At 48.3% G+C, this 14,736-nt stretch overlaps 5 non-coding genes across 5 annotated transcripts; all 5 read right to left on the bottom strand.

Annotated features, from left to right (window-relative positions):
• Positions 1 to 738: 738 nt before the first annotated feature.
• Positions 739 to 810, bottom strand: TRNAE-CUC (transfer RNA glutamic acid (anticodon CUC)). Its single transcript has one exon. It is a non-coding gene; the product is annotated as a tRNA-Glu (tRNA).
• Positions 811 to 3,919: 3,109 nt separating this feature from the next.
• TRNAE-CUC (transfer RNA glutamic acid (anticodon CUC)) lies at positions 3,920 to 3,991 on the bottom strand. Its single transcript has one exon. It is a non-coding gene; the product is annotated as a tRNA-Glu (tRNA).
• A 3,118-nt stretch (positions 3,992 to 7,109) lies between these two features.
• TRNAE-CUC (transfer RNA glutamic acid (anticodon CUC)) lies at positions 7,110 to 7,181 on the bottom strand. Its single transcript has one exon. It is a non-coding gene; the product is annotated as a tRNA-Glu (tRNA).
• A 3,109-nt stretch (positions 7,182 to 10,290) lies between these two features.
• On the bottom strand, positions 10,291 to 10,362 carry TRNAE-CUC (transfer RNA glutamic acid (anticodon CUC)). The gene has a single exon. It is a non-coding gene; the product is annotated as a tRNA-Glu (tRNA).
• A 3,109-nt stretch (positions 10,363 to 13,471) lies between these two features.
• On the bottom strand, positions 13,472 to 13,543 carry TRNAE-CUC (transfer RNA glutamic acid (anticodon CUC)). The gene has a single exon. It is a non-coding gene; the product is annotated as a tRNA-Glu (tRNA).
• Between the last annotated feature and the right edge of the window lie 1,193 nt (positions 13,544 to 14,736).

The following is a 14,736-nucleotide window of genomic DNA, read 5'->3' as shown; positions in this document are numbered from 1 at the left end:
TTGCGACCCCTGGTGACCCCTAGGTGACATCCATGCAAGCGCTTGCCGTCAAGGTCAGCGTGTGGCGCGGCCAAGGCTATCCTCCCCTGAGGCTCCTGAAGGGACAGCTGGCGCCTGAAGTAAGGAGTGGCCTTCTGACCGAAGTCACCTGAGGCAGGTGCCCGCCGTCAGAGGCCTTATGGGGCAGGGGCTAAAGGGACATTTTAAGTCCAGCCAGAAGGCAGAAGGTTTGGTCTGTGCTGTCCTGGGGCAGGACTTCCTCCTTAGTAGGGCTGCCACCTGGCTGTGTTTTTTGAACTACCTCGTCTGTACGTTTAATTCCAGGCTGGTAAAAATATTGAGAAAAGCTGTGAAATTCAGGTTCTAAGAAAGGAGGCAACCCCAATCTTATACACACTGCGCTGACACTTACAAAGGGTATTCCTGGTGCAGCAGGGAAATGTGCCCCCTGGAGACATCTTGCAGTCACTATGTGGACAAGCAAGAGCTCTGGAGCTCTGGAGCTCTCAGCTGATCACAGCAAGATGGAGTGCTTTCAGATGTTATTTGGAGTGAAAAAAAGAGCTGTGAGAAAGCTGTGTGATATTGTGAGAAAAGTCAATAAAAGAAGAAGTAGTGTTAATGAAGCATTTGTAATTGAAAGGTTTCCTAATGTGTTTGAATCCATGAAAAGTGTAAAATGAAAGGTTTCCTATAAGAAATGTAAGTGTAGAAGTAAAAAGTGTAAGGAACTGCGCGTTCCCTGACCGGGAATGGAACCCGGGCCGCGGCGGTGAGAGCGCCGAATCCTAACCACTAGACCACCAGGGAGCAGGCACAGTTCGTCCACCACCACCCAATATAGAAATAAGAACTGGTCAGCAGGCTACTCAGGATCCCATTTCCTATTACAGGAAAATTAAAGCAGACATGCAAGGACACACCATTTTCAGGCACAGCATGAAGAAAGAAATTGACTGCACCTCAAATGCACTCACAACTCTTCACACTTTACAGCTCTCCAAGACCTAGCACACCCTCATAAGACATCCCATCCTTCAGCAGTAATAGCACTTACACACTTAACTAGCAGGAAAATTCAGAAGTACAATTAAAGGGACGATCAGTGCTTCTTCTCAGAGCCCCGATAGGAGGGCAGCTCTTAGCTTTCCCAGGTCAACGCAGGCATCTCCAGCTCTACATGTGCAGGCTTTTACTTAAGGTGCTGGGACCTGCACTCCTCTTTTACAATGCTGTGTATAGAACTACGAGTCCCACAATGCAGTGTAACACATGACCTGCTTTCGATAGTCATGGAAGAACCTCAGAACTAGAAAAGCTCTGATGAGATTAGTGGGTGGGCACGTCCGGGTCACTGCTTGTTTTCCTTTCTCAGTGTGTCTGTAAATTATACAACTTTACACTTTATCTAAAGATAAAAGGTTTCACCTTCCTCTAAAACAATTCCTCCTTCAGAGTGTGCCCCAACATTTCATTTACTTAGTGTGAGAAAACAAAATAGCTTAAATGCATTTTTTTTATCATGCAGTACTTTCCTTTTTATCTCATGAAAAATCCTTGATTCCACCTTTCCTTTTTCAAGGAAGTAGGCAGGAAGTTTAAATGAAAAGGGAGAAATGGTTGTGAAAAAGAGTCTTAGGTCCAAATTGTGGGTGCTAGATTTTGAAAGGTACTTGATGGCATGAATAAATGTTTCGATTTGGAGGAGGTGTGTGGATGAAAGAAAAATGGGCGTACTCTGTAGTATGAGTGTGAGATTGTAAACGGTATTTGAAGTAAATATTGATTGATGGTGCTCTGAAAATGTAGGTTTAAGCCTTTAAAAGAAGAGGCAGTTTCCCAGTGGGGGAATTGAACCCCAGTCTCCCAGGTCCCAGGCAGGGACACTCTCCACTATACTAAGTAGGAAGAGATATTTTTGTGTGTGCTGAGCAGCTCCTTCTTCTGTCCAACCCGCCCTCTCTGTGCCAAGCGTCTGAGTTTTTCCATTTCTCACTTCCTTCCCACCCACACGGGGGGCAGAGCTGGCTTAAGGATGCTGCAACTGTTGCACTCGCACTGCTCGCTCACATGCACGGGGGCACCCACCTCAGGGGGGGGGGGGGGGCGCTCTGCTTAGTCTCAACTTAACATTTAATACAACCTGCTGCAGAGTTCCTTCCCTTTACAGATTTCAGGCAACAATCAAAATGGCAACACAACTCTTCTCATTAATCTTCCTGCCAGAGAGAGCTCAGATTTTTGCCTGCTAGCAGCAGGGCCGGCTGTAGCCCTGGTGGCTGGAAGACAGTCTTTTTTGGCACCCCCCAACCCCCTTCACTCCATCACCACCTACTCGGATTCACTCACTGCCACCCGCCAAATGTGCCCCTCATCTATCCATAGCCCCTCTCACATAGATTAGATTTGTTTTAAAGAGCTGGATAGCTGCTTGACTATCCAGACAGCTGTCCACATTAGATATGGTTCTGTTCTTTGCGTCAGGCACATGAACCCTCTACGCTATTTTATATCTAGTCAAAGCTGCCTCTGGACAAAACCACCAACTCTCTCCCTAGCAGGAACGGTAATCACAAGAGGTATCTTGGCATTTTATTTGCTTTCTGTAGTTTGGACACACAAGGAACTTTCCAGCATGAGCTTTTAAATCGCAAGTTTCGTAAGTTATTGCTAAACACAGCGCCCCCCGAGGTCAGCAACTCCAATCCTGGTCAGCACCCGGTGCGGCCGCACTGCTCGCACCTCCCTAAACCCGGCCCTGAGTGGCAGTTTTGCATCGCCATGAAATTGTCATGCCGTTGAGGTCAGTGTGTGACGTGGCCAAGGCTATCCTATTTGAGGACTCCGGGAGAGACAGCTGCTCCCTTAATGAAGGAGTGGCCTTCTGACTGAAGTCACCTGAGGCAGGGGCCCACTGTCAGAGGCCTTATGGGGCAGGGACCCGCTGCAACTCCTGGCTTGCCCCATGCAACCCCTGGAGAACCCTAAATGACAGCCATGTAAGTGCCTACTGTCGAGGTCAGCAAGGTCAGTGTGTGGCTCGGCCCAGGCTATCCTATCTGAGGTCTCCTGAAGGGACAGCTGCCACCTTAAAGAAGGAGTGGCGTTCTGACTGGCGCCAACTGAGGTAGGGGCCCGCTGTCAGAGGCCATATGGGGGAGGGGCCCGCTGCGACATCTGGCTTGCCCCTTGCGACCCCTGGTGACCCCTAGGTGACATCCATGCGAGCGCTTGCCGTCAAGGTCAGCGTGTGGCGCGGCCAAGGCTATCCTCCCCTGAGGCTCCTGAAGGGACAGCTGGCGCCTGAAGTAAGGAGTGGCCTTCTGACCGAAGTCACCTGAGGCAGGTGCCCGCCGTCAGAGGCCTTATGGGGCAGGGGCTAAAGGGACATTTTAAGTCCAGCCAGAAGGCAGAAGGTTTGGTCTGTGCTGTCCTGGGGCAGGACTTCCTCCTTAGTAGGGCTGCCACCTGGCTGTGTTTTTTGAACTACCTCGTCTGTACGTTTAATTCCAGGCTGGTAAAAATATTGAGAAAAGCTGTGAAATTCAGGTTCTAAGAAAGGAGGCAACCCCAATCTTATACACACTGCGCTGACACTTACAAAGGGTATTCCTGGTGCAGCAGGGAAATGTGCCCCCTGGAGACATCTTGCAGTCACTATGTGGACAAGCAAGAGCTCTGGAGCTCTCAGCTGATCACAGCAAGATGGAGTGCTTTCAGATGTTATTTGGAGTGAAAAAAAGAGCTGTGAGAAAGCTGTGTGATATTGTGAGAAAAGTCAATTAAAGAAGAAGTAGTGGTAATGAAGCATTTGTAATTGAAAGGTTTCCTAATGTGTTTGAATCCATGAAAAGTGTCAAATGAATGGTTTCCTATAAGAAATGTAAGTGTAGAAGTAAAAAGTGTAAGGAACTGCGCGTTCCCTGACCGGGAATGGAACCCGGGCCGCGGCGGTGAGAGCGCCGAATCCTAACCACTAGACCACCAGGGAGCAGGCACAGGTCATCCACCACCACCCAATATAGAAACAAGAACTGGTCAGCAGGCTACTCAGGATCCCATTTCCTATTACAGGAAAATTAAAGCAGACATGCAAGGACACACCATTTTCAGGCACAGCATGAAGAAAGAAATTGACTGCACCTCAAATGCACTCACAACTCTTCACACTTTACAGCTCTCCAAGACCTAGCACACCCTCATAAGACATCCCATCCTTCAGCAGTAATAGCACTTACACACTTAACTAGCAGGAAAATTCAGAAGTACAATTAAAGGGACGATCAGTGCTTCTTCTCAGAGCCCCGATAGGAGGGCAGCTCTTAGCTTTCCCAGGTCAACGCAGGCATCTCCAGCTCTACATGTGCAGGGTTTTACTTAAGGTGCTGGGACCTGCACTCCTCTTTTACAATGCTGTGTATAGAACTACGAGTCCCACAATGCAGTGTAACACATGACCTGCTTTCGATAGTCATGGAAGAACCTCGGAACTAGAAAAGCTCTGATGAGATTAGTGGGTGGGCACGTCCGGGTCACTGCTTGTTTTCCTTTCTCAGTGTGTCTGTAAATTATACAACTTTACACTTTATCTAAAGATAAAAGGTTTCACCTTCCTCTAAAACAATTCCTCCTTCAGAGTGTGCCCCAACATTTCATTTACTTAGTGTGAGAAAACAAAATAGCTTAAATGCTTTTTTTTTTATCATGCAGTACTTTCCTTTTTATCTCATGAAAAATCCTTGATTCCACCTTTCCTTTTTCAAGGAAGTAGGCAGGAAGTTTAAATGAAAAGGGAGAAATGGTTGTGAAAAAGAGTCTTAGGTCCAAATTGTGGGTGCTAGATTTTGAAAGGTACTTGATGGCATGAATAAATGTTTCGATTTGGAGGAGGTGTGTGGATGAAAGAAAAATGGGCGTACTCTGTAGTATGAGTGTGAGATTGTAAACGGTATTTGAAGTAAATATTGATTGATGGTGCTCTGAAAATGTAGGTTTAAGCCTTTAAAAGAAGAGGCAGTTTCCCAGTGGGGGAATTGAACCCCAGTCTCCCAGGTCCCAGGCAGGGACACTCTCCACTATACTAAGTAGGAAGAGATATTTTTGTGTGTGCTGAGCAGCTCCTTCTTCTGTCCAACCCGCCCTCTGTGTGCCAAGCGTCTGAGTTTTTCCATTTCTCACTTCCTTCCCACCCACACGGGGGGCAGAGCTGGCTTAAGGATGCTGCAACTGTTGCACTCGCACTGCTCGCTCACATGCACGGGGGCACCCACCTCAGGGGGGGGGGGGGGGCGCTCTGCTTAGTCTCAACTTAACATTTAATACAACCTGCTGCAGAGTTCCTTCCCTTTACAGATTTCAGGCAACAATCAAAATGGCAACACAACTCTTCTCATTAATCTTCCTGCCAGAGAGAGCTCAGATTTTTGCCTGCTAGCAGCAGGGCCGGCTGTAGCCCTGGTGGCTGGAAGACAGTCTTTTTTGGCACCCCCCAACCCCCTTCACTCCATCACCACCTACTCGGATTCACTCACTGCCACCCGCCAAATGTGCCCCTCATCTATCCATAGCCCCTCTCACATAGATTAGATTTGTTTTAAAGAGCTGGATAGCTGCTTGACTATCCAGACAGCTGTCCACATTAGATATGGTTCTGTTCTTTGCGTCAGGCACATGAACCCTCTACGCTATTTTATATCTAGTCAAAGCTGCCTCTGGACAAAACCACCAACTCTCTCCCTAGCAGGAACGGTAATCACAAGAGGTATCTTGGCATTTTATTTGCTTTCTGTAGTTTGGACACACAAGGAACTTTCCAGCATGAGCTTTTAAATCGCAAGTTTCGTAAGTTATTGCTAAACACAGCGCCCCCCGAGGTCAGCAACTCCAATCCTGGTCAGCACCCGGTGCGGCCGCACTGCTCGCACCTCCCTAAACCCGGCCCTGAGTGGCAGTTTTGCATCGCCATGAAATTGTCATGCCGTTGAGGTCAGTGTGTGACGTGGCCAAGGCTATCCTATTTGAGGACTCCGGGAGAGACAGCTGCTCCCTTAATGAAGGAGTGGCCTTCTGACTGAAGTCACCTGAGGCAGGGGCCCACTGTCAGAGGCCTTATGGGGCAGGGACCCGCTGCAACTCCTGGCTTGCCCCATGCAACCCCTGGAGAACCCTAAATGACAGCCATGTAAGTGCCTACTGTCGAGGTCAGCAAGGTCAGTGTGTGGCTCGGCCCAGGCTATCCTATCTGAGGTCTCCTGAAGGGACAGCTGCCACCTTAAAGAAGGAGTGGCGTTCTGACTGGCGCCAACTGAGGTAGGGGCCCGCTGTCAGAGGCCATATGGGGGAGGGGCCCGCTGCGACATCTGGCTTGCCCCTTGCGACCCCTGGTGACCCCTAGGTGACATCCATGCGAGCGCTTGCCGTCAAGGTCAGCGTGTGGCGCGGCCAAGGCTATCCTCCCCTGAGGCTCCTGAAGGGACAGCTGGCGCCTGAAGTAAGGAGTGGCCTTCTGACCGAAGTCACCTGAGGCAGGTGCCCGCCGTCAGAGGCCTTATGGGGCAGGGGCTAAAGGGACATTTTAAGTCCAGCCAGAAGGCAGAAGGTTTGGTCTGTGCTGTCCTGGGGCAGGACTTCCTCCTTAGTAGGGCTGCCACCTGGCTGTGTTTTTTGAACTACCTCGTCTGTACGTTTAATTCCAGGCTGGTAAAAATATTGAGAAAAGCTGTGAAATTCAGGTTCTAAGAAAGGAGGCAACCCCAATCTTATACACACTGCGCTGACACTTACAAAGGGTATTCCTGGTGCAGCAGGGAAATGTGCCCCCTGGAGACATCTTGCAGTCACTATGTGGACAAGCAAGAGCTCTGGAGCTCTGGAGCTCTCAGCTGATCACAGCAAGATGGAGTGCTTTCAGATGTTATTTGGAGTGAAAAAAAGAGCTGTGAGAAAGCTGTGTGATATTGTGAGAAAAGTCAATAAAAGAAGAAGTAGTGTTAATGAAGCATTTGTAATTGAAAGGTTTCCTAATGTGTTTGAATCCATGAAAAGTGTAAAATGAAAGGTTTCCTATAAGAAATGTAAGTGTAGAAGTAAAAAGTGTAAGGAACTGCGCGTTCCCTGACCGGGAATGGAACCCGGGCCGCGGCGGTGAGAGCGCCGAATCCTAACCACTAGACCACCAGGGAGCAGGCACAGTTCGTCCACCACCACCCAATATAGAAATAAGAACTGGTCAGCAGGCTACTCAGGATCCCATTTCCTATTACAGGAAAATTAAAGCAGACATGCAAGGACACACCATTTTCAGGCACAGCATGAAGAAAGAAATTGACTGCACCTCAAATGCACTCACAACTCTTCACACTTTACAGCTCTCCAAGACCTAGCACACCCTCATAAGACATCCCATCCTTCAGCAGTAATAGCACTTACACACTTAACTAGCAGGAAAATTCAGAAGTACAATTAAAGGGACGATCAGTGCTTCTTCTCAGAGCCCCGATAGGAGGGCAGCTCTTAGCTTTCCCAGGTCAACGCAGGCATCTCCAGCTCTACATGTGCAGGCTTTTACTTAAGGTGCTGGGACCTGCACTCCTCTTTTACAATGCTGTGTATAGAACTACGAGTCCCACAATGCAGTGTAACACATGACCTGCTTTCGATAGTCATGGAAGAACCTCAGAACTAGAAAAGCTCTGATGAGATTAGTGGGTGGGCACGTCCGGGTCACTGCTTGTTTTCCTTTCTCAGTGTGTCTGTAAATTATACAACTTTACACTTTATCTAAAGATAAAAGGTTTCACCTTCCTCTAAAACAATTCCTCCTTCAGAGTGTGCCCCAACATTTCATTTACTTAGTGTGAGAAAACAAAATAGCTTAAATGCATTTTTTTTATCATGCAGTACTTTCCTTTTTATCTCATGAAAAATCCTTGATTCCACCTTTCCTTTTTCAAGGAAGTAGGCAGGAAGTTTAAATGAAAAGGGAGAAATGGTTGTGAAAAAGAGTCTTAGGTCCAAATTGTGGGTGCTAGATTTTGAAAGGTACTTGATGGCATGAATAAATGTTTCGATTTGGAGGAGGTGTGTGGATGAAAGAAAAATGGGCGTACTCTGTAGTATGAGTGTGAGATTGTAAACGGTATTTGAAGTAAATATTGATTGATGGTGCTCTGAAAATGTAGGTTTAAGCCTTTAAAAGAAGAGGCAGTTTCCCAGTGGGGGAATTGAACCCCAGTCTCCCAGGTCCCAGGCAGGGACACTCTCCACTATACTAAGTAGGAAGAGATATTTTTGTGTGTGCTGAGCAGCTCCTTCTTCTGTCCAACCCGCCCTCTCTGTGCCAAGCGTCTGAGTTTTTCCATTTCTCACTTCCTTCCCACCCACACGGGGGGCAGAGCTGGCTTAAGGATGCTGCAACTGTTGCACTCGCACTGCTCGCTCACATGCACGGGGGCACCCACCTCAGGGGGGGGGGGGGGGCGCTCTGCTTAGTCTCAACTTAACATTTAATACAACCTGCTGCAGAGTTCCTTCCCTTTACAGATTTCAGGCAACAATCAAAATGGCAACACAACTCTTCTCATTAATCTTCCTGCCAGAGAGAGCTCAGATTTTTGCCTGCTAGCAGCAGGGCCGGCTGTAGCCCTGGTGGCTGGAAGACAGTCTTTTTTGGCACCCCCCAACCCCCTTCACTCCATCACCACCTACTCGGATTCACTCACTGCCACCCGCCAAATGTGCCCCTCATCTATCCATAGCCCCTCTCACATAGATTAGATTTGTTTTAAAGAGCTGGATAGCTGCTTGACTATCCAGACAGCTGTCCACATTAGATATGGTTCTGTTCTTTGCGTCAGGCACATGAACCCTCTACGCTATTTTATATCTAGTCAAAGCTGCCTCTGGACAAAACCACCAACTCTCTCCCTAGCAGGAACGGTAATCACAAGAGGTATCTTGGCATTTTATTTGCTTTCTGTAGTTTGGACACACAAGGAACTTTCCAGCATGAGCTTTTAAATCGCAAGTTTCGTAAGTTATTGCTAAACACAGCGCCCCCCGAGGTCAGCAACTCCAATCCTGGTCAGCACCCGGTGCGGCCGCACTGCTCGCACCTCCCTAAACCCGGCCCTGAGTGGCAGTTTTGCATCGCCATGAAATTGTCATGCCGTTGAGGTCAGTGTGTGACGTGGCCAAGGCTATCCTATTTGAGGACTCCGGGAGAGACAGCTGCTCCCTTAATGAAGGAGTGGCCTTCTGACTGAAGTCACCTGAGGCAGGGGCCCACTGTCAGAGGCCTTATGGGGCAGGGACCCGCTGCAACTCCTGGCTTGCCCCATGCAACCCCTGGAGAACCCTAAATGACAGCCATGTAAGTGCCTACTGTCGAGGTCAGCAAGGTCAGTGTGTGGCTCGGCCCAGGCTATCCTATCTGAGGTCTCCTGAAGGGACAGCTGCCACCTTAAAGAAGGAGTGGCGTTCTGACTGGCGCCAACTGAGGTAGGGGCCCGCTGTCAGAGGCCATATGGGGGAGGGGCCCGCTGCGACATCTGGCTTGCCCCTTGCGACCCCTGGTGACCCCTAGGTGACATCCATGCGAGCGCTTGCCGTCAAGGTCAGCGTGTGGCGCGGCCAAGGCTATCCTCCCCTGAGGCTCCTGAAGGGACAGCTGGCGCCTGAAGTAAGGAGTGGCCTTCTGACCGAAGTCACCTGAGGCAGGTGCCCGCCGTCAGAGGCCTTATGGGGCAGGGGCTAAAGGGACATTTTAAGTCCAGCCAGAAGGCAGAAGGTTTGGTCTGTGCTGTCCTGGGGCAGGACTTCCTCCTTAGTAGGGCTGCCACCTGGCTGTGTTTTTTGAACTACCTCGTCTGTACGTTTAATTCCAGGCTGGTAAAAATATTGAGAAAAGCTGTGAAATTCAGGTTCTAAGAAAGGAGGCAACCCCAATCTTATACACACTGCGCTGACACTTACAAAGGGTATTCCTGGTGCAGCAGGGAAATGTGCCCCCTGGAGACATCTTGCAGTCACTATGTGGACAAGCAAGAGCTCTGGAGCTCTCAGCTGATCACAGCAAGATGGAGTGCTTTCAGATGTTATTTGGAGTGAAAAAAAGAGCTGTGAGAAAGCTGTGTGATATTGTGAGAAAAGTCAATTAAAGAAGAACTAGTGGTAATGAAGCATTTGTAATTGAAAGGTTTCCTAATGTGTTTGAATCCATGAAAAGTGTCAAATGAATGGTTTCCTATAAGAAATGTAAGTGTAGAAGTAAAAAGTGTAAGGAACTGCGCGTTCCCTGACCGGGAATGGAACCCGGGCCGCGGCGGTGAGAGCGCCGAATCCTAACCACTAGACCACCAGGGAGCAGGCACAGGTCATCCACCACCACCCAATATAGAAACAAGAACTGGTCAGCAGGCTACTCAGGATCCCATTTCCTATTACAGGAAAATTAAAGCAGACATGCAAGGACACACCATTTTCAGGCACAGCATGAAGAAAGAAATTGACTGCACCTCAAATGCACTCACAACTCTTCACACTTTACAGCTCTCCAAGACCTAGCACACCCTCATAAGACATCCCATCCTTCAGCAGTAATAGCACTTACACACTTAACTAGCAGGAAAATTCAGAAGTACAATTAAAGGGACGATCAGTGCTTCTTCTCAGAGCCCCGATAGGAGGGCAGCTCTTAGCTTTCCCAGGTCAACGCAGGCATCTCCAGCTCTACATGTGCAGGGTTTTACTTAAGGTGCTGGGACCTGCACTCCTCTTTTACAATGCTGTGTATAGAACTACGAGTCCCACAATGCAGTGTAACACATGACCTGCTTTCGATAGTCATGGAAGAACCTCGGAACTAGAAAAGCTCTGATGAGATTAGTGGGTGGGCACGTCCGGGTCACTGCTTGTTTTCCTTTCTCAGTGTGTCTGTAAATTATACAACTTTACACTTTATCTAAAGATAAAAGGTTTCACCTTCCTCTAAAACAATTCCTCCTTCAGAGTGTGCCCCAACATTTCATTTACTTAGTGTGAGAAAACAAAATAGCTTAAATGCATTTTTTTTATCATGCAGTACTTTCCTTTTTATCTCATGAAAAATCCTTGATTCCACCTTTCCTTTTTCAAGGAAGTAGGCAGGAAGTTTAAATGAAAAGGGAGAAATGGTTGTGAAAAAGAGTCTTAGGTCCAAATTGTGGGTGCTAGATTTTGAAAGGTACTTGATGGCATGAATAAATGTTTCGATTTGGAGGAGGTGTGTGGATGAAAGAAAAATGGGCGTACTCTGTAGTATGAGTGTGAGATTGTAAACGGTATTTGAAGTAAATATTGATTGATGGTGCTCTGAAAATGTAGGTTTAAGCCTTTAAAAGAAGAGGCAGTTTCCCAGTGGGGGAATTGAACCCCAGTCTCCCAGGTCCCAGGCAGGGACACTCTCCACTATACTAAGTAGGAAGAGATATTTTTGTGTGTGCTGAGCAGCTCCTTCTTCTGTCCAACCCGCCCTCTGTGTGCCAAGCGTCTGAGTTTTTCCATTTCTCACTTCCTTCCCACCCACACGGGGGGCAGAGCTGGCTTAAGGATGCTGCAACTGTTGCACTCGCACTGCTCGCTCACATGCACGGGGGCACCCACCTCAGGGGGGGGGGGGGGGCGCTCTGCTTAGTCTCAACTTAACATTTAATACAACCTGCTGCAGAGTTCCTTCCCTTTACAGATTTCAGGCAACAATCAAAATGGCAACACAACTCTTCTCATTAATCTTCCTGCCAGAGAGAGCTCAGATTTTTGCCTGCTAGCAGCAGGGCCGGCTGTAGCCCTGGTGGCTGGAAGACAGTCTTTTTTGGCACCCCCCAACCCCCTTCACTCCATCACCACCTACTCGGATTCACTCACTGCCACCCGCCAAATGTGCCCCTCATCTATCCATAGCCCCTCTCACATAGATTAGATTTGTTTTAAAGAGCTGGATAGCTGCTTGACTATCCAGACAGCTGTCCACATTAGATATGGTTCTGTTCTTTGCGTCAGGCACATGAACCCTCTACGCTATTTTATATCTAGTCAAAGCTGCCTCTGGACAAAACCACCAACTCTCTCCCTAGCAGGAACGGTAATCACAAGAGGTATCTTGGCATTTTATTTGCTTTCTGTAGTTTGGACACACAAGGAACTTTCCAGCATGAGCTTTTAAATCGCAAGTTTCGTAAGTTATTGCTAAACACAGCGCCCCCCGAGGTCAGCAACTCCAATCCTGGTCAGCACCCGGTGCGGCCGCACTGCTCGCACCTCCCTAAACCCGGCCCTGAGTGGCAGTTTTGCATCGCCATGAAATTGTCATGCCGTTGAGGTCAGTGTGTGACGTGGCCAAGGCTATCCTATTTGAGGACTCCGGGAGAGACAGCTGCTCCCTTAATGAAGGAGTGGCCTTCTGACTGAAGTCACCTGAGGCAGGGGCCCACTGTCAGAGGCCTTATGGGGCAGGGACCCGCTGCAACTCCTGGCTTGCCCCATGCAACCCCTGGAGAACCCTAAATGACAGCCATGTAAGTGCCTACTGTCGAGGTCAGCAAGGTCAGTGTGTGGCTCGGCCCAGGCTATCCTATCTGAGGTCTCCTGAAGGGACAGCTGCCACCTTAAAGAAGGAGTGGCGTTCTGACTGGCGCCAACTGAGGTAGGGGCCCGCTGTCAGAGGCCATATGGGGGAGGGGCCCGCTGCGACATCTGGCTTGCCCCTTGCGACCCCTGGTGACCCCTAGGTGACATCCATGCGAGCGCTTGCCGTCAAGGTCAGCGTGTGGCGCGGCCAAGGCTATCCTCCCCTGAGGCTCCTGAAGGGACAGCTGGCGCCTGAAGTAAGGAGTGGCCTTCTGACCGAAGTCACCTGAGGCAGGTGCCCGCCGTCAGAGGCCTTATGGGGCAGGGGCTAAAGGGACATTTTAAGTCCAGCCAGAAGGCAGAAGGTTTGGTCTGTGCTGTCCTGGGGCAGGACTTCCTCCTTAGTAGGGCTGCCACCTGGCTGTGTTTTTTGAACTACCTCGTCTGTACGTTTAATTCCAGGCTGGTAAAAATATTGAGAAAAGCTGTGAAATTCAGGTTCTAAGAAAGGAGGCAACCCCAATCTTATACACACTGCGCTGACACTTACAAAGGGTATTCCTGGTGCAGCAGGGAAATGTGCCCCCTGGAGACATCTTGCAGTCACTATGTGGACAAGCAAGAGCTCTGGAGCTCTCAGCTGATCACAGCAAGATGGAGTGCTTTCAGATGTTATTTGGAGTGAAAAAAAGAGCTGTGAGAAAGCTGTGTGATATTGTGAGAAAAGTCAATTAAAGAAGAAGTAGTGGTAATGAAGCATTTGTAATTGAAAGGTTTCCTAATGTGTTTGAATCCATGAAAAGTGTCAAATGAAAGGTTTCCTATAAGAAATGTAAGTGTAGAAGTAAAAAGTGTAAGGAACTGCGCTTTCCCTGACCGGGAATGGAACCCGGGCCGCGGCGGTGAGAGCGCCGAATCCTAACCACTAGACCACCAGGGAGCAGGCACAGGTCATCCACCACCACCCAATATAGAAACAAGAACTGGTCAGCAGGCTACTCAGGATCCCATTTCCTATTACAGGAAAATTAAAGCAGACATGCAAGGACACACCATTTTCAGGCACAGCATGAAGAAAGAAATTGACTGCACCTCAAATGCACTCACAACTCTTCACACTTTACAGCTCTCCAAGACCTAGCACACCCTCATAAGACATCCCATCCTTCAGCAGTAATAGCACTTACACACTTAACTAGCAGGAAAATTCAGAAGTACAATTAAAGGGACGATCAGTGCTTCTTCTCAGAGCCCCGATAGGAGGGCAGCTCTTAGCTTTCCCAGGTCAACGCAGGCATCTCCAGCTCTACATGTGCAGGCTTTTACTTAAGGTGCTGGGACCTGCACTCCTCTTTTACAATGCTGTGTATAGAACTACGAGTCCCACAATGCAGTGTAACACATGACCTGCTGTCGATAGTCATGGAAGAACCTCGCAACTAGAGAAGCTCTGATGAGATTAGTGGGTGGGCACGTCCGGGTCACTGCTTGTTTTCCTTTCTCAGTGTGTCTGTAAATTATACAACTTTACACTTTATCTAAAGATAAAAGGTTTCACCTTCCTCTAAAACAATTCCTCCTTCAGAGTGTGCCCCAACATTTCATTTACTTAGTGTGAGAAAACAAAATAGCTTAAATGCATTTTTTTTATCATGCAGTACTTTCCTTTTTATCTCATGAAAAATCCTTGATTCCACCTTTCCTTTTTCAAGGAAGTAGGCAGGAAGTTTAAATGAAAAGGGAGAAATGGTTGTGAAAAAGAGTCTTAGGTCCAAATTGTGGGTGCTAGATTTTGAAAGGTACTTGATGGCATGAATAAATGTTTCGATTTGGAGGAGGTGTGTGGATGAAAGAAAAATGGGCGTACTCTGTAGTATGAGTGTGAGATTGTAAACGGTATTTGAAGTAAATATTGATTGATGGTGCTCTGAAAATGTAGGTTTAAGCCTTTAAAAGAAGAGGCAGTTTCCCAGTGGGGGAATTGAACCATAGTCTCCCAGGTCCCAGGCAGGGACACTCTCCACTATACTAAGTAGGAAGAGATATTTTTGTGTGTGCTGAGCAGCTCCTTCTTCTGTCCAACCCGCCCTCTCTGTGGCAAGCGTCTGAGTTTTTCCATTTCTCACTTCCTTC

This window comes from Pleurodeles waltl, unplaced genomic scaffold, assembly GCF_031143425.1.
Source record: "Pleurodeles waltl isolate 20211129_DDA unplaced genomic scaffold, aPleWal1.hap1.20221129 scaffold_86, whole genome shotgun sequence".
In the NCBI taxonomy this organism is placed as follows: domain Eukaryota; kingdom Metazoa; phylum Chordata; class Amphibia; order Caudata; family Salamandridae; genus Pleurodeles; species Pleurodeles waltl.
The sequence above is the reverse complement of the archived record's forward strand: the minus strand, read 5'-3'. Positions and strand labels throughout refer to the sequence as shown.